This window comes from Bos mutus, chromosome 6 (assembly GCF_027580195.1).
Source record: "Bos mutus isolate GX-2022 chromosome 6, NWIPB_WYAK_1.1, whole genome shotgun sequence".
In the NCBI taxonomy this organism is placed as follows: Eukaryota; Metazoa; Chordata; class Mammalia; order Artiodactyla; family Bovidae; genus Bos; species Bos mutus.
In genome coordinates this window covers 71,405,259-71,432,426 of record NC_091622.1, presented here as the reverse complement: position 1 = coordinate 71,432,426, position 27,168 = coordinate 71,405,259, and the positions used below count along the sequence as shown (strand labels likewise).

General features: G+C 40.8%; 1 protein-coding gene across 1 annotated transcript in view; it reads right to left on the bottom strand.

The window, feature by feature from the left end:
• The window catches only part of CRACD (capping protein inhibiting regulator of actin dynamics), a 279,202-nt gene extending 265,448 nt beyond the window's left edge, over positions 1 to 13,754 (bottom strand). Inside the window, exon 1 of the mRNA XM_070372441.1 lies at positions 13,381 to 13,754. The gene's annotated coding sequence lies outside the window, so the exon portion shown is untranslated. The remainder of the gene's footprint in view (positions 1 to 13,380) is intronic.
• Positions 13,755 to 27,168: the final 13,414 nt, after the last annotated feature.

Below are 27,168 nucleotides of genomic sequence, written 5' to 3'. Positions count from 1 at the left end.
TCATTGACGAATGAATAAACAAAATGTGACATACATATACAACAGAATATTAATTGTTATAACAAGCAATCACCAGCGAAGCTGTGGAGAAACTGAAACCCTTGTACATTGCTGGTGGGAACTTAAAATGGTATAGTTAGAGAAAGATAAATATGTGGTATCGTTTATATGTGGAATCTAAAAAATTAGTACAAATGAACATATTTACAAAACAGAAATAGAGTCACAGATGGAGAAAACAAACAGGGTTATTACCAAGAGGAAATGGGGGGAGGATACACTGAGCAATTCAGGCTGCCATACACACACTACTATATATAAAATAAATGACCAATAAGAACCTACTGTATAGCACTGGGAACTCTAATCAATACTCTGTAATGACCTATATATGGGAACAGAATCTAAAGAGCAGATATCTGTATAACTAATTCACTTTTCTATACAGCAGAAACAAATACAACACCATAGACCAACTACACTCCAATAAAAATTAATAAAAATAAAATAAAATGGTATAGTTAGTAAGTAAGTAAGTGTTAGTCGCTTCAGTCATGTCCGACTCTTTGTGTCCCTATGGACTGTAGCCCTCCAGGCTCCTCTCTCCATGGGATTTCCCAGGCAAGAATACTGGAGTGGGTTGCCATTTCCTTCTCCAGTAGACCTTCCCAACCCAGGGATCAAATCCAGGTCTCCTGTACTGCAGGCAGATTGTTTACCATCTGAGCCACCAGGAATACAACATTGTAGATGAACAATATTCCAAAAATTAAAAAATAAAATGTTATAGTCCCCATGAAAAACAATTTGGCAGGTCCTCAAAAACTTAAACAATGAATTACCATACAATCCAGCAATTCCACTCCTACCCACATATCCAAAAGAAAAGAAAGCAGGGACTCAAGCAGATACTTATGTAACATGTTCATAGAAGCATTATTCACAATAACCAAAAGGTGGAAACAACCCAAACGTCCATCAACAAATGAATAAATTTTACATACATTTTATACACACACACACATACATATAGTGGAATCTTCTTTAGCCATAAAAAGGAATGAAGATCTGATATCTGCTACTACATAATGAATCTTGAAAGCATTATTCTAAGTGAAGTCAGTCAGCCATGAAAGGACAGACATTGTATGATTCCACTTCCGTGAGGTCCCCAGAATTCACAGAGAGTTCAGAGACAGAAAGTAGAATAGAGGTTACCAGGAGACAGGGGGGACGAGGAGTTATTGTTTAACAGAAACAGAGTTTCTGTTTGGAATGTGGAAAAGTTCTGGATGTAGATAATGGTAATGGTTGCCAACATTCCGAATGTACTTAATGCTAATAAACTGTACATCTAAAAATGGTAAATTCTGTTGTAAATATTTTATCATAATAAAAATATTTTTAACATTTGAGGGAAAAAATAGAATATTGAAAATTAATGTAATATAATGAGCAAATCAAATATATACATAACCTATTAGTACAGTGTCCAAATAGAATTTCCTTTCTTCTTTCCCTCCTTTCCTTCCTTCCTCTTTCTTCAGCTATACCAAACTAAACATTCTAAGGAAGAAAGATTCATAGGGAAGTATAATGAGAATTTAATTTTAAAAAGATAAATCATATTGTAAGGGACTGGCAGAATGAGGTAATCCAGAGCAGGGATTATAAACAATCAGCAGGCAGAACCAAAGACCAGGAGATATTTCTATCTTCAGTAAAAGAAAATGAGGAGAAGACAAAAATGTGCAAGCCCCAAATTTGTAAGTCGTTTAGTTCTAGAACAACTCTTTACAGTTATCTTAAGGATAAGATGAGTTAAATAATTCAGGTGGGGCCAGTCTCACTGGCTGTGAACCATGAAGCAAGGAGACAAGCAACACCCTGGATTCCATGCCAGCGGAAGGCCAGGGATCACATCTTACACCATCTCTGAAGGTACAGTTTATCACTCCAGCTTCCCAACTCTGTAGACACAATTTGTGGGAAATCAGTTCAAAACTCTATGTGATCACAGGGGAAAGGGAGGGGGATGGGATGAACTGAGAGATTGGGATTGACATAGATACACTATTGATGACATGTGTAATATAGATAACTAATGAATACCTACATTATAGCACAAGGAACTCTACTCAATATTTCGTGGTGACCTAAATAGGAGGGAAATCCAAAAAAAGAGGGGATATGTATATATGTATAGCTGATTCACTTTGCTGTACAGTAGAAACACAATATTGTAAAGCAACTATACTCGAGTAAAATTAAAAAAAAAAAAAAAAAAACACTCTATGTGAATGGTCCTCAATAAATGGTAAATCCAGATTTCCCAACCTCCTGGTTCATGTTCAAGAACAAGCCAGTCGTAAGCACCCTCGTCTGCAGATTATTGCTCAGTTGTTTCACATCTCCAAGAAAAAGGTTTAGGGTCCAAGAAGAATGTTTGCATTCTTCTGCCTTTCACTGATTCAATAAAAATCATCTATAAAACAAACTTGAAGACCTCAGGAAAGACCCAGCTTATTAAGTAAGGATTCTTTAAAAAAAAAAATCATAACGCCACTGTTATGATTATAACTGGCAGAAATGGTCTCCTAAGATGCATTCCAACTCTAATTAAAACAGAGCTTTCCCAGGGCTCTCACTTAATTTTAATTTATATTAAAATAGAAGAGTCATTCGATATATTGAACAGCCATCCTAAATCTAGTGGCTTAAATGCCAAGCATCTTCCCTTGCCACAAACTTGGAGATGGATAAAGGGCTGAGGGATAACATTTGGGATTACCCACCCACACAACAGGCTTTTTTCCAGAATATGAAGAAAACTGTTTCCTAAAATGAGATTATGCTGTGCTTAGTCAAACTTTTTCAAAGATGCAATGCTAAAGAGTCTGCCCATCCATACTGGTGGACCTAAATGAAACTGGAAGAACAACATCTATTTGGAAACTGACTTTAATCAATGTTAAAGAGCTATAACTTTTCACTTAATTTGAGATCTGGAAGAAATGTCATACTGGTCCAAGGCTTCTTCCACTTCATTCAAAGTTCTCTAGGTTTCTCTGTCTAGAAACTTCTCACTCCACTCACCCAGCATGACTTCCTTTTAGCACTTATTGCAACCTGACACTGTGTTGTATACATATTTGCGTACTGTTTCTTGTCCCTCTCTCCCACCAGAATGTCTCTGTAGTTCAGGGGCCCTGGCTGTATGCTTGTTCTCATATTCCAGCACCAACAACAGGACCTGGCACAGACCAAACCCTTGGAAGCATTGTCTTTGTTTACTGTTTGACTGGATTAACTCTTGCTCTACACTTTTATTTGTTGCTGTTGTTCAGCTGCTAAGTTGTGTCTGACTCTTTGAGACCCCATGGACTGCAGCACGCCAGGCTTCCCTATCCTTCACCATCTCCCAGAGTTTGTTCAAACTCAAGTGCATTGAGGTGGTGATGCCATCCAACCATCTCATCCTCTGTCGCCCCCTTCTCCTCCTGCCTTTAATGTTTCCCAGCATCAGGGTCTTTTCCAAAGAGTCGGCTCTTTGCATCAGGTGGCCAAAGTATTACACGAGATTATTTGAGGCTCAGAGGAGTAAAGTGACTCGCCTGTGGTCACTAGGCTAGAGGGAAAGTTGGCTTTAGAACCAAGCTTAAGTAACTCCCAGTCATTCTTCCAAAGTAGATCCAATTATGCCACTCCCTGCTTTTGATAGCTCCCTGTTGCTTAAAAAATGTCAGTACTCTTTGGCCTTTCAAATCCCTCCAAATGTTGCCGGATCCACATGTCTGGTCTGGTCTCCTGCCATTCCCTTCCATGCCTGAATGCTCCTGCCACCTCCCTGTCGTGGCTTCATGCTTGCTGTATCTTTGCTCATTCTGTTCCCTACCTCTAGAATACCTTTCCACCCCCTCTCCATCTGTCAAAATTCTACACCTCCTTCAAGACTCAGCTCCAATATCACTTCCTCTGTAAGCTACCTCCTTATCTTTCTTCGTTCTGTCCTCCTTCACAAGAACAGTCACCCCTTCATCTGAGTCCCCACAGCACTAGGACATTCTCTCACAGCACATTTTACAGTCTTGTCTTTCTTCTCTGCTAGACTGAATTCTTCACATTTATCTTCACTAGCATCTCCACAGTACCTGGTATGAACAGCTGGGTCAGGGAAAGGAAGAGGAACACAGGGGACATGTGCTACCCTTCCTGTTCAGTACGACTGTCAACGTGACAACAAGCCTCCTGCATACCAAACGATGGTCCCAATGACCCAAATTTTAGAAAAAATCGGTTACTGCTAGAAATGGGACATGACATCAAACATGACACATGAAATCAACTAGTGACTTGTAGAACATCATCGTGTGTTCATTCATTCTGCAGCGATGTTAAAATGCTACATTCTTTTCTCAAGCTAGAAACTACAACAAAGTTCTCATTCAAGTGACCTGTATTCCCTCAATCTTTGTGCTTTTCATGTTATGTCCACGGTGCCTAGTCCACAGTGCCCAGCCCATGGAGCGCAACACTCAACACACATCTGCTGACATGAGATAAACTGAGTTTATACAGTGACTCGGGCTGCACAGAATGTTGGTGGTTATGGGACTTTTCATTAAACTTCATACTGCAGGACACTGTTATTTATTTTTGGCCTACTCCAAGGTAACCAAAGATCGCTCTCCTGTTTTGATTCTAGTACTTATCATCTACCTGGGTTGTTTGTAACAGACAAAAAGCACAGGAAAATGATAATCTGGAATTACTTTTATAAACCACCCTTTTGGAAGTAATTGCGTATCTTCTCTCAAACTCCAGAATGCCCCTATTAAAAGGGTAAGCTCATGCACATTACTACCTAGTATGGATGATCAGAATAATCGAAGTGTCAGAGGTGGCCTGACAAAGTTATTGTTCGCAAGTTGTCACTGATAACAAACTGATAGTGACTTACAACTCTGAGCAGGCTGGGTTGGGGTGGGGGAGAATAGATCTGAAGCTGCATAATGTAAACTTTAAGATGTTAATCTGAGCTGCCTACGTTGATTAGGAAAATTAAAATCTCAATTAGAAACAACAAATTGGGTCCTGAGGGGTTTTTTTCTTCTAATTTTTATTGGGGTATATTGGTTTACAATGTTGCATGAGTTTCAGGCGTACAGCAAAGTGAATCTGTTATACAAACACAGATACCCACTCTTTATTAAGATTCTTTCCCCCGATAGGCCATTACAGAGTACTGAATAGAGTTCCCTGTGTTAAGTAGGTCCTTATTAGTGATATATTTTATATATAATAGTGTGTATATGTCAATCTCAATCTTCCAATTTTCCCCCAGTTTTCTTCCTTTCTATCTTTGCCGATTAAAGACTATTATGTCATAAAACTGACAGAAAGCCCCAATGGGAGGCCACAGCCTTAACACCACCCATTCCTGGCTATTTCTTTTTCGATTGGAGTATCAGGCACATCCATAATTAAGAGAGGGAAATTAACAGCCTGTAAGTTCTTCCTTTGGAACACAAAAGGAATACAGCCCTAAAAGCTTGCTGCTTTGTCCTCAAGGGTCATTCAAAACTATCTGAAATCTTCACAATAAAGTTACCCATTTGACTGCACTATATCTTATTTATCCCCGAGTTGCAACTGGTAATGTCTAATGTGTTTTTCTCAGAACTAAATAAAGCTATATGGCCTCTGACCTATATAGGAAGGTAAAATAAAGCCTAAATATCAGCATTATAAACAAAACAAAGCCCCTGTCCCCCACCCCTCCCCCCCACACACACCTGGCATAATACCTAAATATGCAATGACTCGGGCATAGACCTTGCAACATTTGATAACTCTCAGGCACTAAATGGTCTTCTAATGGTTCAAAGAGTTCCCATCTTCCTGAACACCTAACCTATTAGCAGGGAGAGGTTACAGGCAATGTAAAGAACTCAGCTCAGTTACTTAACCTCTGAACTTGGGCTTCTCATTTGTAAAATGAAGGGCTGGTCTAGAACACCACCACCCAACAGAAATATAATGCAAGCCACATCTGTAGCTTTAATAGTAAACACAAAACACAAAATTTTCTAGTAAACACATTTTCAAAAAAGTAAAAAAAAAAGGTAAAATTAACTTTAATAATGCTTAAGTTAATCTGATACAGTTAAAACATTATTTAAACATGTTAAAGTATTTTTAAAATATCAATGACATATTGCACTTTTTTTCATACCAAGTGTTTGAAATCTGGTGTGTGTTTTATACTTAGGGCTCCTCCCACTTTGGACAGGCCACATTTCAAATGCTTTAACAGCCCATGGGACCAGTGACTGTACGAGACAGCACTCGTCTAGATGATCTCAGATATTTCACTTGACACTAGATGTAATTTTAATAAAGGGCATAAGAGATTTATAGATAAAGTATGCTTAGAAAAACTATAAAGTATTTTCCTGGATATTCTCAGTCTATTCATTCCCATTCAAAAGGGTGTTTTGCTTTTTTAACTTTTTTTTTTTAAACTCAAATGGGGTTGGATCTGCAAACAACTGAGTAGGTGGTCTGTTCTACTGTCAGCCTTAACCTTTTCTCACTGAGTCACTGTCCTACAAGCTTACAAGGAAGCTAGGAACATTCAAGACAATGTACCCCTGCTGACTGAATGAGACTTCCAAAACCTCAGAACTAGAAAACACAACTGTTAAAAATGGGAGTTCAACAGAAATGAGAAAGAAAATGATGTGAGCACCTCGTTATCTTCCACATATTAAGACAATGCTAGGAAACACAAAAGTATGCATGCTTTTGTAGTTGTTTCTCCAATTACTCAATATCCACTGAGGAAGATCGTGCTGCTCCTCCCACACTGTCCTGCTTATTAGTCCCTTTGTGATCAACGATCTGCCTTCGCCAGATGGCTAGTCCGGGTTAAGAGCACAGTATGAGATCAGAGAACAAAGCAAAGCTAACTGGCCTTCCCAGGAATTGAACCTGTGACCCTGACCTCATTAACTCTAGAAAACAGTTAACCCATCACAAACATGCCCGGGCAGCTGCATCTTAAGAGTGCCAGGCAAGCCCACGGCATCTGTCACAATGATACTGTGGTAGAGAAAAAGTCACTCTACATTTATTAAGAACTTTTCAAAATGAAGAAAAGACAAAATGCAGTCATTGAGGGCAGCTGGAATTCATCAGCAGTGTCTGACCGGCTCGGCTGAATTCATCACAAGCTTCCCTAAGAGTATCAGCTGTGGCCCTGGCCTGAGACCACAAATGGCCTTGACAACGGGGTCCTCATGCTTCCTCTTCCAATAACAGTGGTCTTGGGGCCATGGGCTTTCCTTTTTACTTCTCCCCAGGTCGGGAAACTGTGGGCTAACAATTACATATAAGAATGTTCACAGATTATTTATTGAATCCGGCTTATCTCAGATTTAAACAATAACTGAGTTTCTCTGTTGTCCCCCTCGACCCTACATGCTCCCTGTCTCCCCCGTTAGTGCCAGCCAACCCCTCTCCAAGGGAGTGGAGCGAGGCCAGCGGACCTCTGGGTCGGGTATTCCTACCCTCCCTAGTAAAAAGCTTTTTCTTTTTTTTTCCAAGTGTTCCCTCCTTTCTTATTACTGAGAATACTTCTTAGCAGCTGGTATCTGCTCTAAATTCTAACAACCTGTCCCTAGTGAGCTGAGTGCTTACTTCCAATTTAAATATTTCCCAAAGTGTTTCAGGGATGTGGCTTCTGTATCTTTTCCTCAAAGACATATTTTTAAAATAGTACCAGCTTCAGAAGTAACTTTATTAAAATTTCCATGCAAACTTCAAAGCATACTGTTTCAAAAACTCTACAAACATCTGGAAGAGCTGGTGAAGATTTTAAAATCGGATTGAAATTATTTCTGCATTTCATTTTTGACATTTTATACAGAATCACCTTTCCACATGCAAACTCAATATAAAGCTGTTATATATGGTTGTTCTATTTGCTTTCTTAAATATTTCTGATAACATGTGACCAAAGCATTCAATGCGCTTCCCAGGTGGTTCAGTGGTAAAGAATCCACCTGCCAATGCAGGAGACGCAGGAGATGCAGGTTCAATCCCTGAATCAGGACGATCCCCTGGAGAAGGAAATGGCAACCCACTACAGTATTCTTCCCTGGAAAATCCCATGGAAAGAGAAGCCTGGCAGACTACATTCCATGGGGTCTCGAAGAGTGGGACGCAAAGGAGCAGACATACACACACACAAGGCATTCAACATCTCTTAAAGGTTTTTACTCAATTTTTTCATTTCCACAAAGTTACTTAAGGTTATTTTTAAATTTATGGATTAAGAGTTTGTAAGCACGCACTTCTCATGTAACTGGAAATCATACATATACGTAGATACAAATTTGCATATGTATCTGCCTCAAAGGCACTAGTGCAAGTACACATCTAAATTGATGTTCCTCTTTTTATCTCTAAGAATGCTCACATCAAGAATAAAAGTAGTACAAAATGTAATGAGAACCCAATTTGCCTGCCTGAACAGAAAAAATTAGTGACCATTCAATAGCTAGAATGTTTCTTGATGCTCACAAAAACTATGCCAATCCACTAAGAGTCAAGAGTTACACAAAAGGAATAAATTAATAAAATAAGCATAAAATATAAGCTTATGACAATTATACACAATTTCATTAGAAGCAAAAGGAATTTTTGAGGGTTCGTCTAGGGATAAAATCTAATGTCCAACGATAAGTGAAACAATATACCCACTTTAATCTTAACAGAAAATGATGGTTGAGGAAAATATGTGGTTTCACAAAACCACGAAATTGCTGTTCTTTGTCCAAAATATCATCATGATCTACACAAACTCTGATTTTAAAAACCTGTCAGTTTTGAAAACACCAACCTTAATTCAACAAGTAAACTAGTTAAACATACCAGTGAAAGTTTAAAGCTCCATGCACGTGGAAGCCACACTGGAAAAGCAGGAGTATATTTATGTATCTTTAAGCACCTTGTAATTATCTTATTTATAAGATACAATCCTATGCATCCAACCAGACAACAAAAGAGTCTGAATCTGTCAGACATAAATGGGAAAGAAATAGTGAGATCTGCCTTTCCATTGTCACATGTTTCTAAGTACTATTTATAAAATATATTTCCTTAATTCTTTCTCACAATATTTTTAAAAGAGGAGAAAAGTCCCAGGACCACCAAAAAAATTAAAATATTACTAAAATTTTAAGAAACATTTGCAAGGAACTGAAATACAAAAACAAAAAAAATTAATAGTACGGTTAGTGGTGGTTTCTTACAAGCACTTTACAAAATAAGTACTTCAACTGCCTGGTGAGTTTGAAACAAATCAATATACTATAAAGTACTCTTTGTAGCTCTTAAGTCTTCATTTTGTTCCTTAACAAAAGCCGACATTCATTTGTAATGAAGTCTTTTTATAGTTACACGGCTATTACATGTCTCTTCCAAAGATATATTAAACCTTTGGGTGCTCAATAAAACTGACCAATTAATTGACTTTATCATAAAAACCTGAGAAGCTATTTCAAAATGTTTACATCAAAGACCAGCCAAAGTCAAAATGAAATACTGGTCTATGCAGTATGCTTTCTAACTTACTAACTTGAAAACTTTCTTCAAATGAGTCATTTCAAAGGAAACTGCAAAAGATGTACCAAACAGGTAAGTTCTCAATACTGCCATTCAAATTTACCTAAGAGAAGGAATAATACATTTTCAGAAATCACTGGGAGAACTGAAAACAGAGGGTTGGGGCTGGAAGAGCAGAGAGCTTTGGGGTCAAAAAGAATTCTGAATTATTGCTTCATCTCTCACTAACTTTATGACCTTGGGCAAGTTCATAAAACCTCTTTGAGTCTTAATTTCAATTATCAAATGGAAACAGAAGACCTTCTTACAAGGCCGTTACAAGCACTAAATTAGATAACGTACAAAAATAGACTGCTTAGCACAGTATCTAGACAATAATAAATACTCAATATACAGTTATAATTACTAAGAAATGTTTAAGAATCTGTTTTCAGTGTAATTTAACATTCAAATTTCAGAAGATGTTGTAAATAATTAGAAGGAAAAATATAAAGGTTCAAAAAAAGATTTGTCTTTACTGCACTCATTAACCTGATTATCCTTAACATTAGTGCTTTTCAAACTGCAGGTCCTGGTGCATTAATGGGATGTGAAATCATTTAGTGTATCTCAACCAGCATTTCTAAATAAAACAGAATGAAAAATACAAAAATGCATTGGACACATAGGAAGTCTAAGCACTGATTAATGACTTTTTTACCTAAACACATTTGTAATGTATCTGTATACCAGATGGCAAAGTAAAACATTTTATTGTGCAAAAAAAGCCACTGCTTCATTACAATAATGAGAATAAAAATAATCAGCTGACACTGAATGCTTAGTTTCTGCTAGACATTGTGCTAAGCTTTATGCTAAGCCCATTATTTAATTTGCTCCTGCCCCAAATCCTATAAGGCAAGTAGCTACTGTTACACCATTTTACAGATGAGAAAACTGAGACTTAGACATATTAAGTCACTTGCCAAAGATGCAGAGCTAACAAGTGGTAAACCCAGAGTTCAAATTCAGTCACCTGTCTCCAGAACTTTCCCATTCAGCCATTTCACTTAGCGGGTGGTAAGACACAACTGTTCCTTATGTAAAAGTTATTCAAAAGGTAGACTTTTTCATGAGGTCTAATTCGAGAGAGATTTTATGGAGGTGCAGCATACTGGGGAGAAGACAATACGATTCAGAGATGAAAGCACCAGGCACGAGGTCCCCTTCTGTCCCTGGCACTATTGCTTCAGTGGTGAGGAGCTGGCAAGTCATTTAATCTCGCTGTGTCTGGATTTCCTCACCTACAAAACAGGAATGATAGTATCTGTCCTGCCTCCCCACAGGCCATTGTGAGGAAGTATTTGTACCTATAACAAGTGAAATGTTCTACTGTGCTATTCAGTTATATGAGATGATCATTAACATGACCCAAGGGGCCCCGGTCTTCACAGAAACATACATCACACATGATCAAAACAGGAAAGTCACCAGGCTTTTACAAACTGTACGTGTAAACAGTCCATACAGTTCTTGGCACACAACAGGCCTTCAGTAAACGTTCATTAAACTAAAAGAAGTAAACCAGTTCAATCTGTATGCATATTTTATCCATTTGCATTTTATTTTTCATTAATTCTTTCTAAATTAATTTAATTAATTTCTTCTACTATTTATTGAACACCTAGTATGTACCAGACCGTCCCTTACCATGGAGAATTTTTTTTTTTTTTTGGCCATGTCACACTGCTTGCAGAATCTCGAGTTCCCTGGCCAGGGACTCCACTTGTGCCCCTGCTGTGGAAGCACCAAGTTTTAACCACTGGACCACCAGGGAAGTCCCCTACCCTGGAGAATTTCATATTAATTTCAATTAATTTTCCTGAAACTGTGTAAGGAAAAATTATAAAATACAACTTCCTCACCGAGCGATAATAATAACTTACATTTATTACGGTGCTTTATAGCTTGCAAAGAACTATGTGGAAGCTTTTTTACTTTTTAAAATTTTATTTTTAATTGGAGGATAATTGCTTTACAAGTTGTGTTGTTTTCTGCTGTACAACAATGTGAATCTTCCATAAGTATACTTTTATCCCCTCCCTCAGTGGAAGCTTTTGTTTCTCACGCCAACTGCCTAAGTATGTCAAGTCAGTATTATCTTCCCAACTCCAAATTCAGTGCTAAGTGACTGCTAAGTCTTTAGAGTGAAAGTTTCTCCATTTCAGAGGTGACTGTAAATATAGGGGTTTGGAAGAAACTGTTTTAATACTGGAAAAGGGCAATCTAGTGGCCTTGATTTTCTTCCCTTCACATATCTGAGTTGAAGTAATGAAACCATCCACATCACTTACGTAAGATGCATTTTTCAAAAATGTTTCTTAAAAAAACCTGCCTTTGAAAATTTTCTTACAGGTTTAATTTTTTGTTGAATATATTCAACCAGGATTCAGTTTTCTCAGAGAATAAAGGAGGGAGTGGTGGACGCATCTTTCCTTTGTTGATTTTTTAAAATTACTCAAAATTATTGTTTTCAGATTCCTGAGTCACTTTACAATGCCAAATAATTGTTAGCCATTTTACATATAATTCAACAACTACTACAGGTGATTTTTACAGAAGAATGATGATTTAATGACAACTTGATGAACTGAAAATTTGCTACAGGATATTGACTAAGAACCTTTTACTGAAATTGCCTTATCCTTTGTATTCTAACCACTCCCTCTCCATCAACACCACCCCCCCTCACACACGCACTCCCTCACCTACACCAGATCAGTTTCCGGGCCATTATTCTTAAAACCATATTAAAATTTTACAACACATGTTCATAGTTATTAGGTTTTCTGCCCCCTGCCACCCCGCCCATCCACTGAATCCATGTGCGTTTTAAACATTTTTTTTTGTATTGTCTCTTAAAATGTAGAATTCAGAAAACGATTACGATGCCTCTATTCTGAGAACACCTCAAATGTAACCCTCTGCCCTTCTGTTTACTGATAAGCAGGAATAAAAGCCATTCCCCACCCACCATCTCGGTAGGGTTAGGAGGTCCAATCTCGCCACTACAGAGCTCTGCAAGAAAGAACGGTTATAGAACCAGGAAAACCATCGCAAGAACCCGGGGGAGAAGATAAGGAAAACACATTTTTACATCACTGGCAGCGTGCAGTCTCCCGGCTCCAGCCCTTGTAAACAGGGAAAACCTTTGTCTAGCCTCAGCCATCAAACTGGTGGCTCATCAGAATTGGGGCAACATGAGTTTGTGCGAAATGGCTCGGCAGAGGTTAAACAAAGCAATGCAGTTGGGGGGGGGGGGGCGCGGGGGGCGGTGGGAGGCAGGGCTGAGCCCGGGTCAGCGCCCGAGATCCCAGACGGCGAGGTCTCGCTTTGACCCCCGCCACAGCCGGGACCCGAGCCGGAGACCCCAGGATCGGATGCCGCGGCGCGGGAAGGACAGAGGGAATTTAAAGGTCCCACGCTTTCGGCAAGTTACCGAGGGCGCAGCCCGTCCGCAGGTTCCTCGCGTGGGATCCAGAGCCGCGCACACCACGCGCCGGGTGCCTCGGGGAGGGTCCGCGCCGCACGCGCGAGGCCACCGCCCGGAGTCCACGACCCGCCCAGCCGAGCCCACTAACCCAGGGCAGGGGCAAGGTCGAGAATCCCGGGCCGCCGCGGGGGCCTGGCCCGGGGGTAACCAGGGAAAGGGAGAAGCCAGTCCGCTGCACCCATTGTCTGGCTCCGGCCGCGGGCCGGGAGGGCGCTCACCTGACGTCCCGGCCGGGAGCCTGGGCTGGGAAAGTGGCTAGATGGCGATGGCGATCCCGCGCGGGCGGCGGGCGCCAGTGCAATGCCCGCGGCGCTCCCGCGGCACCAGCAGCCTTCGCAGCAGCACCGGCAGCGCACCCGCCTCTCAGGCGGCCACGGCCTCCATTGCTCTCCCCGCCGCCGCCGCCGCGCGGCACTGCGAGCCCGGCCCCGCGCGGCGTGGTCACATGCTCCGCCCGCGCCTCGGGCGCTCGGACCCGCGCCCGCCGCGGCCCCGCCCGGCTTCGCCCCTGGACGGCCGGGGCCTGCCACGGGAACTGGAGAGCCGGCTTTCCTTTCGAGCCCTCCAGAAAAGAAGCCGCGGGACGGCTTCCTTCCCCTGGGAGTGGTGGTGCCCAGAAATCGGAGCTGATCACAGGCAAGGGCGTGGGATTGGTCAGTGTCCTCTCCACCACTGCCGGGGATGGCCCGGCTGACCTGTGGGGTCTGAGGTTACTGTGGTGGGCTCACAGGGAGACTTACGTGGGATAGGAACTCGGGACCATCAGTTAGCACCCTCCACGGGGTGCATATCCGGCCCCCGGTACCGGGATGAGCTAGAGACTAGGGGAGCGACCTGGACTCCCGAGGGAGTTTTCCCCTGCAAAGCCCCGACCGTGAGAAATGGCATGGGGGGGACTCCTGAAAGTCAAACAAGTTGAAAGATACCACACAAAAGTAGAAAGGCTCGAAATTGCTTTGCTGAGTGGCTGTACATCTGAACAGAGTGACACTGACATTGGGCGTTATTGTTCCCAGCCAGAATGAAATTAAACATTGACTTTGATATTTTAAGAAAACTATGTTTTCCTTTTGTGGCTTAACTGGAAACACTAAGACTTTTTTTCCCGTATGTTTTGCTATGACTATTTCGATGGAACTTGGAAATCCGTTTCTGGTGATCCTTTCCTTCACAATGCATGCAGAGATGCTAAAAACAATTTTGTATCACTATTAATAAAGAAATTGAAAACAAAGCAAAAAATAAATCCTCTGTGACAAAAGATGCAGAAGATGAGAGGTAATGCGAACAGGTGCTCAATCTTGAGTCAGATGTCCCAGTGCCAAAAACAGGACTACTAATTTTAATATGGGTGCCTGACTTAAAGAAGCAGCTTTGACAGTGGAAAAATCTAGTACATACTGCCTGATCCAAATGGGTTTTTCTAGAGGAACATTTTAATTAACCACCAGAATATGGTTGTGTATTTTTGTAAATATAGATATCATTGTTCAGCATTTGCATATACTAAATGATGTCTCGGAGAAGGCAATGGCACCCTACTCCAGTATTCTTGCCTGGAAAATCCCATGGACGGAGGAGCCTGGTAGGCTGCAGTCCATGGGGTCGCTAAGGGTCGGACACGACTGAAGCGACTTAGTAGCAGCAGCAAATGATGTCTGCTGCTAAGTTGCTTCAGCCATGTCCAACTCTGTGTGACCCCATAGACGGCAGCCCACCAGCGTCCTATGTTGAATCTCCAGGCAAGAATCCTGTAGTGGGTTGCCACTTCCTTCTCCCAAATGATGTCTGCTTTATTCCCAATAAGCATAAGGAAGAGTTTTGGGAAGCCTTGAGCAGGTTCTCCTTGATTTGATCTAGTAGCAGTAGAAGCTCTCAGAAGCCAAAAACCAAGTCTGTGTAGAACATATAACTGAGGTCTTTTTCTTGACGTATTATAATCTTGCCAAGGACATGAATACACATGCTATAAAAATTCAAATTTACATAAATCAAGTGTAGGTCTAATGTCTTTTATTTTGCAGAGCAAGGAACACCAGATTATACATTCATAAATTATTGAAAGCGTTCTAGAGAATTTATACTAATATTAGAGCATTCCTAGCTCTAATGGATTTTATGTTTCATGGGCCTCAGAAATCAGAAGCTATCAGGCACAACTTTTGATGGGTGCTGTTTTTTCCCCTCACTTTTCAAACACACTGCTTCCTAATTACTACATTCAGGGCTATAGTAACAGAGTGGTACATCAAACAGGGTTATCAGTCTGCTGTTCCACTTTTGACATGTAACACGTAGATTTTCAGAGACCATAATGCAATACAAACTAAAAATGCAGGACACTAAGAATTTTAAAAATACTTAACCACTTATTTAACAATTAAAGAATATGAGAATGAAATTATATAGTTAAACCCATAGTTCTCAGTTCAGTTAAGCTGCTCAGCCATGTCCGACTCTTTGCAACCCCGTGGACTGCAGCACGCCAGGCTTCCCTGTCCATCACCAACTCCTGGAGCTTGCTCAAACTCACGTCCATCGAGTCGGTGATGCCATTCAATCATCTCATCCTCTGTTGTCCTCTTCACCTCCTACCTTCCATCTTTCCCAGCATCAGGGTGTTTTCCAAGGAGTCAGTTCTTTGCATCAGGTAGCCAAAGTATTGGAGTTTCAGCTTCAGCATCAGTCCTTCCAATGTATATTCAGGACTGATTTCCTTTAGGATGGACTGTTTGGATCTCCTTGCAGTCCAAAGGACTCTCAAGAGTTTTCTCCAGTACCACACCACCATAGTTCTTAGTTGTGGGTGATTTTTCCTCTGGGAAACATGAGGCAGTTTCTGGAGACACTTTTGGTTGTCACAACTGGCTCACAGGTGCTACTACTGGCATCTAGTGGTTAGATGCCAGAGATGCTTCCAAACATCCTACAATGCACAGAACAACCTTCCACAACCAAGAGTTCTCTGGTGAAATGTCAGTAGTGCCAAGGTTGAAAACCTTGAGGTAGACCGTGGACTTCCAGAGCCTCAAGATTTCATATTCCCTCATTTCTGTTTTAACCTCCCTATTCCTGTGTATTTACCTGGAATTTTCTTAATGCTCAAGAAATGAGTACAATAGTCAAACCTTTCACTAAGAGGAGACCAATGAAATGAATGGGAGAATAATTGTGCAAATAAAATTTATACAGGTAACAAATAAAGATAGGAAAAAGCTAAACTAGTAGAAATATTGTGGTGTAGACAGTGTCTTGATTGTCCCTGGCAACTTCTTCAGAACCTTGTCATCTTCCCAACAGCCCATTGTTCTGAAAGTTTCCATTAGTCAAGCATAAGGTTAGTAATTCCCTCCTGATCACTCCAGGTCAAGGGCTGTTGTGAATATTCAGAGTTCAAGGTGAATGAGGGGGACGTATTTAAATGACTCAAAGGGCAGGCAGTGACTCTTGGGATGGGGTGAGACTTAGAAAACGCCTATCCTATCAATAGTTGTTCAGTAGCTAGTAAAGTAGTAAATGTCGCTCAGTCGTGTCCGACTCTTTGTTATAGTACTGACTTTCTGTTCTGTGCGTGGGTTTGTGAGTAATTCACTTAACTTCAGACTTTTCCACAAGTCTGTAAAACTGAGGATAATTGGTGCATGTTACATATCTTCCATCAATTATAAAGTTATTCCTGTGATAAACCTTAATGGAAAAGAATATGAAAAAGAGGACTTCCCTAGTGCCAATGGCTAAGGCTCTTCAATTCCAATGCAGGGAGCCCCAGTTCAATCCCTGATCAGGGAACTCAGTCTCACATGCCCCAACTAAGAGTTCACATGCCACACCTAAAGATCTTGGATACCACAACTAAGATCCAGAGCAGCCAAGTAAATAAATATTTTTAAAAGAATGTGAAAAAGAATGTATATATATATATATGTATGTATGTACATACATACATATATATGTATGACTGAATCACTTTGCTATAGAATAAAAATCAACACAACATTGTAAATCAAGTATATTTCAGAGACTTCCCTGCTGGTCCAGCAGTTAAGACTGCACTGCCAGTGTGGGGTTCAGGGGTTTGATCCCTGGTTGGGGAACTAAGTATATCTCAATAAAGTAAATTACAAAGTTATAATGATCTCAAAAACTAATGACAAAGTATAATAGGCAAATACTAATAAAAAGAAAGCACATAAAGACAACTGAATATTAACACTTCTAGCAAAACAATGTTCCAGCTAAACAATGAAGCTAGACCACTGTCTCTCACCATATACAAAAATTAATTCAAAATATAGATCTAAAAGTAAAAGCCAAAAGTATAAAGCTGCTCAAACAAAGCATAGGGAGTAATCTTCACCTCCCTGGGTTAGAGAATGTTTTCTTAGATAAAACACCAATAGCACAGGCAAAAAGGAAAAATAAAACTAGACTGCATCAAAATGTAAAGCTTTTTTAAAATTTTTTGAAGCAAATAGTATCAAGAGAGTGAAAATATGGCCCTTAAGGTAGCAAAATAAAAAGATTTCCTCTGCGTCTGAAAGCAGAGCATTCCTATGAAAGCTTTCATACACCACAGTGGTGTAAAGCAAAGCGGCATATACCTTAGACACATCTTGCTAATGGACACACAAAATAAATCAAGATAAAGGAGTTAAACAACAAAGTCCTACTGTGTGGCACAGAAAACTTTATTCAATATCCTATGATAAGCCATAATGGGAGAGTATATTAAAAAAGAATGTATATATATTAACATGTATAACTTAGCACTTTTCTGTATAGCAGTAATTAACACATTGTAAATCAACTATACTTCAATGAAAAAGATAAAGCACAGATAATCACAGACACAGTTCAAATTAATGCAGCTTGATGCCAAGATACAGCGTGTAGTTGCTGGGGAAGGAGCTTGGCAATGCCACTCACACTACTTGGAATGCACATCTTTTCCATAAGAGCTAGCTATAAAAAAACACTGAATGTTATTTTTACCTTTGCCTTTTTTTTGTGAAGGTGAATATCCTCTTTGGATTTCTTTCAGTCGCCAAAAGCAAGTACTGATACAATGAAGTGGCATAAATCAAACTTGAAAATCAGGGGATCCATGTATTTGCAAATTATATATGTATGCAGAATATATAAAGAACTTGTACAATTCAATAGTTTAAAAGATAAATATCTCAATTTTTAAATGGGTAAGGGACCTCAGACAATTCTCTGGCAAAAATATAAGCAAACAGTCAATAAGCACATGAAAAGATGCTCAATGCTGTTAAGCATCAGGGAAATGCAAATCGAAACCACAATAAAATACCACTTTATACCACCAGGATAGCAATAATAAAAAAGAGAGATAATAACAATTGTTGGTGAGGATGTAGAAACACTGGAACCTCACTGGTGTAACATAAAATGGTTTAGCCATTTAGGAAATAGTTGGCAGTTCTGAAATATGTTAAATGTGGAGGTTGCCTGTGACCCAGAAATTCCACTTCCAGGTACACACCGAAGGAAATGAAAGTACATAGCCACACAAAACATGAATGTTTATAGTAGTATTACTTACAATGGCCAAAGTGGAAATGATCGAAATGTCTGTCAACTAATGAATGGATTAAACAAAAGGTGTTATTAGCCTTTATACAACGGCTAATATTTTTTATTAGCCTATCAGTTCAGTTCAGTCCCTCAGTCGTGTCTGACTCTTTGCAACCCCATGAATTGCAGCACGCCAGGCCTCCCTGTCCATCACCAACTCCCGGAGTTCACTCAAACTCATGTTCATCGAGTTGGTGATGCCATCCAGCCATCTCATCCTCTGTTGTCCCCTTTTCCTCCTGCCCCCAATCCCTCCCCAGCATCAGAGTCTTTTCCAATGAGTCAACTCTTCGCATGAGGTAGCCAAAGTACTGAAGTTTTAGCTTTAGCATCATTCCTTCCAAAGAACACCCAGGGTTGATCTCCTTCAGAATGGACTGGTTGGATCTCCTTGCAGTCCAAGGGACTCTCAAGAGTCTTCTCCAACACTACAGTTCAAAAGCATCAATTCTTCGGCGCTCAGCCTTCTTCACAGTCCAACTCTCACATCCATATATGACTACTGGAAAAACCATAGCCTTGACTAGACTGACTTTTGTTGGCAAAGTAATGTCTCTGCTTTTTAATATGCTATCTAGGTTGGTCATAACTTTCCTTCCAAGGAGTAAGCATCTTTTAATTTCATGGCTGCAGTCACCATCTGCAGTGATTTGGGAGCCCAAAAAAATAAAGTCTGACACTGTTTCTACTGTTTCCCCATCTATTTCCCATGAAGTGATGGGACCAGATGCCATGATCTTCATTTTCTGAATGTTCAGCCTTAAGCCAACTTTTTCACTCTCCTCTTTCACCGTCATCAAGAGGCTCTTTAGTTCCTCTTCACTTTCTGCCATAAGGATGGTGTCATCTGCATATCTGAGGTTACTGATATTTCTCCTGGCAATCTTGATTCCAGCTTGTGCTTCTTCCAGCCCAGCGTTTCTCATGATGTACTCTGCACATAAGTTAAATAAGCAGGGTGACAATATACAGCCTTGGCAAACTCCTTTTCCTATTTGGAACCAGTCTGTTATTCCATGGCCAGTTCTAACTGTTGCTTCCTGACCTGCATACAGATTTCTCAAGAGGTAGGTCAGGTGGTCTGGTATTCCCATCTCTTTCAGAATTTTCCACAGTTGATTGTGATCCACACAGTCAAAGGCTTTGGCATAGTCAATAAAGCAGAAATAGATGTTTTTCTGGAACTCACTTGCTTTTTCGATGATCCAGCAGATGTTGGTAATTTGATCTCTGGTTCCTCTGCCTTTTCTAAAACCAGCTTAAACAACTGGAAGTTCACGGTTCACGTATTGCTGAAGCCTGGCTTGGAGAATCTTGAGCATTACTTTACTAGCGTGTGAGATGAGTGCAATTGTGTGGTAGTTTGAGCATTCTCTGGCATTGCCTTTCTTTGGGATTGGAATGAAAACTGATCTTTCCCAGTTCTGTGGCCACTGCTGAGTTTTCCAAATTTGCTGGCATATTGAGTGCAGCACTTTCACAGCATCATCTTTCAGGATTTGAAATAGCTCAACTGGGATTCCATCACCTCCACTAGCTTTGTTCATAGTGATGCTTTCTAAGGCCCACTTGACTTCACATTCCAGGATGTCTGGCTCTAGGTGAGTGATCACACCATTGTGATTAACTAGGTTGTGAAGATCTTTTTTGTATAGTTCTTCTGTGTATTCCTGCCACCTGTTCTTAATATCTTCTGCTTCTGTTAGGTCCATACCATTTCTGTCCTTTATTGAGCCCATCTTTGCATGAAATGTTCCCTTGGTATCTCTAATTTTCTTGAAGGGATCTCTAGTCTTTCCCATTCTGTTGTTTTCCTCTATTTCTTTGCATTGATCTCCAAGGAAGGCTTTCTTATCTCTTCTTGCTATTCTTTGGAACTCTGCATTCAGATGCTTATATCTTTCCTTTTCTCCTTTGCTTTTCGCTTCTCTTCTTTTCACAGCTATTTGTAAGGCCTCCCCAGACAGCCATCTTGCTTTTTTGCATTTCTTTTCCATGGGAATGGTCTTGATCCCTGTCTCCTGTACAATGTCATGAACCTCAGTCCATAGTTCATCAGGCACTCTATCAGATCGAATCCCTTAAATCTATTTCTCACTTTGACTGTATAATCGTAAGGGATTTGATTTAGGTCATACCCGAATGGTCTAGTGGTTTTCCCTACTTTCTTCAATTTCAGTCTGAATTTGGCAATAAGGAGTTCATGATCTGAGCCACAGTCAGCTCCCGGTCTTGTTTTTGTTGACTGTATAGAGCTTCTCCATCTTTGGCTGCAAAGATTATAATCAATCTGATTTCGGTGTTGACCATCTGGTGATGTCCATGTGTAGAGTCTTCTCTTGTGTTGTTGGAAGAGGGTGTTTGCTATCACCAGTGCGTTCTCTTGGCAAAACTATTAGCCTTTGCCCTGCTTCATTCCGTATTCCAAGGCCAAATTTGCCTGTTACTCCAGGCGTTTCTTGACTTACTACTTTTGCATTCCAGTCCCCTATAATGAAAAGGACATCTTTTTTAGCCTATATACAAAGGAATATTTGGCAATAAAAATGAAAGAAGTACGAATACATGGTACTACACAGATAAACGTTGAAATCATGCTAAATGAAAGAAGCTAGGTGTAAAAGACCACATGCTATGATTCCATTTATATCAAATGTCCATCCAGACAGGCAAATCTATAGAGACAGTAGTAGATTATGGTTAATGGGGAATGAGAGGGGAGAATGGAGCATCACTTAATAGATGTGATGTTTCTAAAATTAATGGTGGTAATGACTGTACAATGCTGTGAGTATACTAAAAATCATCAAATCATACAATTTAAATAGGTGTACTTTATGGGGATATATAAATTATATCTCAATAAAGCTGTTCAAAAAGAGAAGCAAGAGTAACTAACAACATTAATATCTGACAAAAGAGATTATAAGGTGACGAGTATCAAATGTTATAAGGTACAAGCTGCTGCTGCTGCTGCTGCTAAGTCCCTTCAGTCGTGTCCGACTCTGTGCGACCCCATAGAGGGAAGCCCACCAGGCTCCCCCGTCCCTGGGATTCTCCAGGCAAGAACACTGGAGTGGGTTGCCATTTCCTTCTCCAATGCGTGAAAGTGAAGTCACACAGTCGTGTCCGACTCTTAGCAACCTGATGGACTGCAGCCTACCAGGCTCCTCCGTCCATGGGATTTTCCAGGCAAGAGTACTGGAGTGGGGTGCCATTGCAAACAACAGAAAATAACACTCTTGAAAATTTATGTATCTAACAATAGAAATTTTGAATTATTTAATCTAAAAACTGAAAAAGAAAAGGAAAAGTTAATAATCTATAGTGATAGTGGGAGAGCTTTAAACCTTTCTTAGCAATTGTCATATCACATAGACGAAGATGTGTGTGTAAGTCACTTCAGTCGTGTCCAACTCTGTGCGACCCTATGGACTGTAGCCTGCCAGGCTCCCCTGTCCATGGTATTCTCCAGGCAAGAGTACTGGAATGGGTTGCCATGCCCTTCTCCACCAGACCTTCCCCACCCAGGGATCGAACCCATGTCTCTTCTGTCTCCTGCATTGGCAGGTGGCTTCTTTACCACTAGTGCCACCTAGCAAGCTTGATATAAAATATATCAAGAAAGGTATATCCAACAAACAGAAAATATGCTTTCTGTGCAAAACCATTTGGCACAGTCACAAAAATGTACCAAGTTTTAGCACTGCCTCACAAAATCTCAACAAATTTCAAAAAACAAAATCCATGTAGGCCACATTCTGTGATTAAAATTCAATAAATTAGAAATCTGTAACAAAATCCAATGTGAAAAATTTTAAACTTCCTTTTAAATAATTCATGTTAAAAATAGAGTGATCATACTTTCTGGTTCACCCAAAATAGTCCTAGCTTACACTTACTGCCTGGACATAATATGTATATTTCACTCTAAAAGTATCCCAATTTGGATGGTGAATTATATAATAATCACAGTTAATGAATAATCCTTAACTGAATTTGGAATCTATTTAGAAAGCAATAACAAAAGGAAATGACAAAATACCTTAGGAGGTATAGCCCAGGGTTCTTGGAAGAAATTTAAGAAAGATTAAAAGTACACTAAGTGTACAACTCCAGGCTGAAAAACAAATAAAAGCAAAGAAAGCAGAAAGATGGAAGGTGTGAAAGCAAGAGTTAATCAATGAAAAACAAATCAAACAGTAGATTTGATCAGCAAAAAAAAAAAAATTGATTCTTAGGAAAAGGTCAATCAGTGAAGAGATACACAAAAAATAGGCATTTCACAAAAAAAGAGAAATAATTACAGTATGGATTTTTAAAAACATAGATGAAATAGATTTTCCAGAAAAAAATCTGAATTTCCAAAACTGATTTGAGAAGGGGGAGGAGATCAGAATAGCTGAATTTTTTTTTTTAATAGATGAGTATTTGTAGGAGAAATTAAAAAGGTGGTCCAATGTTTTCTGGGCTGGATGAAGCACAGTCTGGAATCAAGATTGCCAGGAGAAATATCAATAACCTCAGATATGCAGATGACACCACCTTTATGGCAGAAAGTGAAGAAGACCTAAAGAGCCGCTTGATGAAAGTGAAAGAGGAGAGTGAAAAAAATGGCTTAAAGCTCAACATTCAGAAAACTAAGATCATGGCATCTGGTCCCAACACTTCATGGCAAATAGATGGGGAAACAATGGAAACAGTGACAGCCTTTATTTTGGGGGCTTCAAAATCACTGCAGATGGTGACTGCAGCCATGAAATTAAAAGATGCTTACTCCTTGGAAGGAAAGTTATGACCAACCTAGACAGCATATTAAAAAGCAGAGACATTACTTTGCCAACAAAGGTCCATCTAATCAAAGCTATGGTTTTTCCAGTAGTCATGTATGGATGTGAGAGTTGAACTCTAAAGAAAGCTGATTGCTGAAGAATTGATGCTTTTGAACTGTGGTGTTGGAGAAGACTCCTGTGAGTCCCTTTGACAGCAAGGAGATCCAACCAGTCCATCCTAAAGGAAATCAGTCCTGGGTGTTCATTGGAAGGACTGATGCTGAAGCTGAAACTCCGATACTTTGGCCACCTGATGCAAAGAATTGACTCATTTGAAAAGATCCTGATGCTGGGAAAGATTGAAGGTAGGAGGAGCAGGTGACGACAGAGGATAAGTTGGTTGGATGACATTACTGACTCAACGGACATGAGTTTGAGTAAACTCCAGGAGTTGGTGATAGACAGGGAAGCCTGGTGTACTGCAGTCCATGGGGTCACAAAGAGTCAGACACAACTGAGCAACTGAACTGAACTGAATGTTTTCTTCTAAAAAAGACACCTACCCAGGTGATTTCATGAGTCAGTTCTAACAAATTTTCAGGGAGCCAACAATTGCCGTGTAATCCAAAAGTTTCCAGGACATGGGAAAAAGGCAATTTCACTACCCCTTCTAGGACACTAGAATAACTATGACATCAGAGCCAGACATTGCTGCTTTCACACAAAAGATGACTATAACCCAAATTTAATACTGGAAAATTAAGACCAGCAGTGCATTAAAAGTAATGTTACAGTTCTGGAAATGGATAGTGGGGATAGGTCTACAACATTGTGGCTGTACTTAATGTCTCTGAACTACACACTTAAAAATTGTTACTATGGTACATTTCCTGTATATCTTACCAGAATAAAAAAAAATAGGATTACAAGTGTTGGAGACAATTCCATATAGAGCTGTCATTTCTGTGTGTCTTTTTTCACTGAGGCACAGACAGTTTTTATTCTGAACAGTCTTTTCAAGGATGCTTGTATAGGCTGAATGGTAGAAACAGTGTCACCCCAGAGAGGGCAGCTTCGTTTTCCATCCAATATGAGGAAGATAGGGCTTCCCTGGTGACTCAGTGGTAAAGAATCTGTCTGCCCATGCTGGAGACATATGTTTGATCCTCAGGTCAGGAAGATCCCCTAGAGAAGGGAATGGCAATCCACTCCAGTATTCTTGTCTGGGAATCCTACAGACAGAGGAGCCTGGTGGAAACAGTCCACGGGGTTGCAAAAGACTGAGCAACTAAACAGCTACATAAGGAAGATAACATCTTCTTCCAGGACAAAGGTTTACAGGCTTGCTTGAAGCCCCTTAATGGAAGAGGTTTCCTAAATGCCCATTTCTCAGCTGGGATATATTGTCCATTTCATGTGCAATATCCATCTAGGTCTGCCTGCATGCTTTCTGGGGCTTTTGGGAACATGAGGGTTTGGTATAGAACTCACGCTGCCTGCTGTGCAGTAATAAAGACCTTTGTCCCTGACCCAGGAGTCTCGTGCCCTCTGCTGACACTCAGACAACTTGTGGTAGGCCACGTACCAGGCTGTGAGCAGGACAGAGTCTCAGACCGCTCACACTTCTCCAGTTTGGGCAACAAATGGATGGGAGCTGGAATTTCCCTGGTGACCCATTGGAAGAATCTGCTATCCAATGCAGGGGATGTGGGTTTGTTGGGGAACAAAGATCCCACATGCTGGCAGTGCAGCCAAAAGAGAAAAAATTTTAAAAAGGATAGCTGACAGACTTGGCTCTCTGAAGGGAAAGGGTGAAGTTAGGGGACAGGCAAGATGGCACAGGAACTGATCAAAGGGAATGCTCTCACCCAAGTATCGGGTGAGTGAGTGAGTGAAAGTCGCTCAGCCGTGTCCGACTCCTTACAACCCCATGGACTATACAGTTCCTGTATTTCTCTAGGCCACAATACTGGACTGGGTAGCCTTTCCCTTCTCCAGGGGATCTTCCCAACCCAGGGATCGAACCCAGGTCTCCCATATTGCAGGTGAATTCTTTACCAGCTGAGCCACAAGGGAAGCCCCAAGTGCTGGGTGAAGGGGAGGAAGTGGGAGTCCTGGATTGCCCTACCTATTAATACTTAGAAGCTGCACAATGATTGGTGGGATTGAAACAAGGTGTGGGACGGTATTCTCATCCTCAGTTGGGACAAGAAACAGATGTCTTTGTGACAACGGGTGGGCAAGCCCTGTGGTCCACTCAAAGGGCAGTACATTGTAGCTGCTAGAGTTAATGCTGTTAGTGGTGAGAACACAGAGCTTTGGTGAGAACACAGAGCCACTTCAAGTCAGAAGTCAGTGCAAAGCTTCACCTACTGGGGATGTCGACTGAAAAAAAAAGTACAACCTAAAAGTTGGGAATTATGCTTTATTTGATGGACAAAACTGAAGACTTACACCCAGAAGACAGCCTCTTAACTCATAGGGATTGGTCCACAGAGGTAAGAGAAGTGCCACAATATATAAGTTTTTGCAACAAAAAGCAGGTAGTTGGAACATCAAAAGATTCCTATTAATTGAAGAAAACCTGACATAAGTGAATGGATTTAGTGCTTTTCTGTGTATGGGGAGATGCAGGAGACTGGGCTCACTGAAATTATTCCTCTGATATACACCTTAGCTCTCTAGGGCCACCATCCTGGTTTTGTCCATCCTGAATCCCCTCTGGGTGCACAGTCCAGGGCGACTACAGTGGCAGATGGCTTGACGGCCACAGCACCCTTTGCTTACTGTCATGTGGCACGTGACATTCCTCGTCCACAGGGAGGAGGTGCTCTCTCCCTCTGCGCCCTCTGATCCCACCCTGCCCCCACCCTGCCCTTTTTCCTGACCTCAGGAAAGTCCTGATACTCTAAGAAACCAAATTATTGGGTCTCAGTCTCACGGTCCCCAAGAAGGACTGAAGGCCATACACACTCTGCACAAATATACCCAGGAGCTTCAGGGAGTGAAGGGACTCACATTTCTCTAGCTTCTTTGAATATAGGCACCCAAGTCACCATCCTATCTGGTCCAGTGATGCTCAGATTTAACTGATGGGATTTGGGCCAGTATCTCAATGGGGAAGCTAATTTGACCTTATGGGTGGAACTAATTCAGTGTGCTGCTGTTGCTTGTACATCTGAATGAATAGTAGGAATTGAGATGCTATATGCTTATACTGCCAACCTATAAGTGTCAAGGGCTTCCCTGGTGGCTCAGACAGTAAAGAATCTGCCTGCAGTGTGGGAGACTTGGGTTCGATCCCTGGGTTGGGAAGATCTCCTGGAGAAGGGAATGGCTACCCACTCCAGTATTCTGGCCTGGAGAATTCCATGGACAGAGGAGCCTGGTGGGCTATAGCCCACGGGGTCACAAAGAGTTGGACATGATTGAGTGACTAACACTTTCACTTGTAAGGGTCCTTGGAGATTATCCCAATCACAAAAGTGCAGACAATAAAGACATGCTTATGATATGAGTTCCCTATCATTTGTCACACATGGGTGAGCCAGGATTTAGCATGGGTGCCTTTACCCTCTGATTTCAAAGTTTTCACCCAACAGGTGATGCCCTGTTGGTTGGCAAGTCAGAAGGCTT